At 33.2% G+C, this 3442-nt stretch overlaps 1 long non-coding RNA gene across 1 annotated transcript; it reads right to left on the bottom strand.

Annotated features, from left to right (window-relative positions):
- Positions 1-354: 354 nt before the first annotated feature.
- Positions 355-831, bottom strand: LOC131440004 (uncharacterized). The gene is made up of 3 exons (XR_009231299.1): positions 750-831; positions 531-692; positions 355-463 (listed from the first exon to the last, which is right to left on the bottom strand). It is a non-coding gene; the product is annotated as an uncharacterized LOC131440004 (long non-coding RNA).
- Between the last annotated feature and the right edge of the window lie 2611 nt (positions 832-3442).

Consider the following 3442-nt stretch of genomic DNA (forward strand, 5'->3'; position numbering starts at 1 on the left):
CATGAGCGTATAGTGGTTTTCAGCCGACTATGAAATCAGATGATTTCAACAATGGTCAAGTTCATGTTTACTATGAATGGTATCGGCTCTAGAATAGTAATATTGAACAGTGTATTGTATGAATAACTAATACGATTGAGATGGTTAGCCTAACCATGACCGAATATTTTTTTTACATTGTAGTTCTTGCTATAACCAGAGTCATGGTATTTTTGACATTTCACTTCTAGTTATTTCGAAACTAAAGGCAGTGGTTGATTCAACAATGCTGAAGATCAGCAAAACATGAGCTAATGTTAAAAAGTTTTATGAATTTAAATTCTAAAATAAGAACAACAAAATAATTTCATTAAACTCTATTTTATTTTCGTATCAAATCAAATGATAATATACCTGGTGGAATATTGCTTAGCATTGCTTGATAGCATCAGTTGATTCAAGGTTCTGTCCGGTGGAGTTTTTCCTGAAGCAGGAATTGGCAGCAGGAAAGAAATTATTAGCCAAGTCCAGATGCAAACCTCGATACTCACCTGCGACTTTCCTTGTGATACGAGCGAATTGAATCCGGGAATCAAATGATAATCTTCCTTTTCATCAATCGCTTGATGTTGTTTCTACAGCGACCGATAATGAATAATAAACCGTATACGAGATGTTGATTTCACTGGAAAACATAACAGTTGCCGGAAAAACTGTTGAAAAATTGAATTTCAACCTCGGAAACTAGTAAGGCTACAAACTTTACCTACCTGCAAGACCTACCAAAGTACACAGTCACAATATAGAATATTTTGTTCAAATCCATCACTGATGTGTTACCCAGGTACGAAATTTTCTGCTAAATTAGATTAACTTTATGTGACAATAACAGTACACCCGTTTATTGACAATTTGTATAGTCAGCACAAATGTAATACATAGTAGGTTGAAAAACACTATACGATAATGTGCTTACTACATAAATTCTGTTGATATGGACTACATGAATAGTGTTTTCAAACTTCATAATCGTATTTTAAACCATGTATCTAATTATGGTAACATTATTAAACTGTGGACATATTTACATGGTAGCGATAACTATTTAGCTCCTCATATATACAAGGCTCGAGAGCAATTTCACCTTACTAGAAATTGTGATTTTAACTATCTGTTCTTATATTTGAGATGACTACCATTATCAGGATGACCATGCCAGAAAAGTCATAAATACAAATAGTTTAGTCAAGTCGTAGTCTCTGTTGTCTAGTAATTTATACAATACCGATGGTGAATAGTAATATATCATGGTTGTTGCTACTATTTAAGCGTATAGTTGAAATGACAATGGAAAACAGTTTACGGTTACTATGGTATTTTGCTCAGTGTAAAACATTACACCGAAGCGAAATATGCAACTTTATGCAGCTGATTTTAACAAAATTTATAGGAAAAGATATGCCCAATACTATAAAAAAAATCTAAGTGGAACTCGATGGAACTTTTTTTTAAAGCCTTTTCAATGTTAGTTTTAGTTATTGAATTATGGAAAACCCCTTAAAACTAGTTTTCTATTCATAACTTGTTTCGAGTTATTTTTTATGCATACTTTGTTTGGAATAATTGTTGAAAATATAAAATTCCATAATTTTGTAGAAGGTAATGCATAAGTTTATTCTTTTCTGGGAAAATTTTACATCATTTTACCTTGTGTCGAAGCGAAATATGCTACTTAATGCAGCAAACTTTTACAATACTTATAGGAAAATATATTCCTAATCCAATTTATTTTCCAATGAGAATATCTTGAGTACTATTCGTGTGACTCATTTTCACCATGGCCATGCTGAAACCATGAATGGTTATAGAACAGAGAGCGTCAAGCTTCTGCTATTTCTATAACTTACTTTTGCAGTGAGCATGGCACGATCAACATCTCGTCTTAAAAATCGCGATAACTGAATTAATTTACACGTTTAAACATGGAATCTCTTCGTAAAAATATGTTCTTTTCCAATACTTTATCATATTTTGTTTAGAAAACATTTTTCCAATATGTGTGGAGCTTTTGATAATTTTTCGGATTTTCATTAATTAAGTTGCGCGTGCAAGCATGAGCTTGTTTATGCGTGTTTACGCGCGTCTAGACTGGTAATCGCTTGTTACACTCCTCCTCGGAAATTGGATAGAAATATCTTTCATATATTTGCATACATGCATAGCATGTATAGTAATATTCTATATACATTATTATCTTGTTATACATTATATTAATTTGAAAGCTGGAAAGGAATTGTCACTGGAAGCAATTGATATGCTAGAACTTAGAACAGAACAAGAAAATACAGAGCAAGAAATTAGCGACACAGAAAACTCGGACTGATTGATCGAAAGCAATACGACTAAGTGACATATTGTAATGATTTATTAGGTAACATTGATTGATTAGATTGATTACTAGCCATGCAATGATTCTGTACACTAAGAATCGGCTGCGAAGTCTGTTGAAACAGAAAGGCCAAATTCCACAAAAAGGAATGTAATGCCAAGACTTTGCTTTGCTTTGATTGATTCGGTTGTGAAAAGAATTGGAAAAAGTTACTCATTTAAATGCTATCTAAAACTTTGTAGTAGATACTTCGGTAATAGCGGAAGATTCTACGTAGATAAATCCAAAAGAACTGTTTTTAAAATTAAGCAAATATATCTCAAAAAACATTTTTTTTACATTATTTATATCTTTCACAAAAGTACTGCAAATGTTTTTTATCTTCAAAATAAGATAGAACAATTTTTTTTCGTGGAAAAAATTATTTTTTTTCGAAATTGGTACTACCCCCTTAACAGAAATAAAGGTGCCACTTTTAAAAGAAGCATTTTATAATCTTGTTAAACTTCTTCGAAGACACGTTAGCTCTTAAAAATCAGTGAAAGTCAGAACAGACTTTTGAACGTTTTTCCAGTTTTGGACCACCGTGCGTCGTTCGATGAAATCTCGGCTGAAATAAACTAGAGATGGGCAATTCCTTCGCGAATGGTTCAAAAGAATTAGTTCTTTAGAAAGAATGAATGAGCAATAGTTCTTTTTCCGAGAACGATAGTTCTTCATTTCAAAGTCGTGGGACCTTTTTTTTGCTCGTTCAATCTTTTTTTCGAGAACGGTAGTTCTCTAATGAGAAACCTTCATCACGAAACCTCAATTCTAACAATTCTAACACGAAAATCGAGTTGTGGCAAAATCTTCGATATCACTGTTGATCAGTTTTGCCACGAAAGTAGCTTGATGCGTTTTTGAAGCAGAAGTACTGACTTCGCTAGTTACCGTTGTTGAACGGTTGTCCTAGTCTTGTCTTTGGTTGAAGATGCCCTTTCCATAGTTTCGATGCAAGGTTTACCGTAGTGTCAGCTCCTGTCAGCTTGAAGCGAAATCAAATTTCAGTTCAGCAACGCCATCGCACGGCAT

The sequence above is a fragment of the Malaya genurostris genome, chromosome 1 (genome assembly GCF_030247185.1).
Source record: "Malaya genurostris strain Urasoe2022 chromosome 1, Malgen_1.1, whole genome shotgun sequence".
Taxonomy (NCBI): Eukaryota; Metazoa; Arthropoda; class Insecta; order Diptera; family Culicidae; genus Malaya; species Malaya genurostris.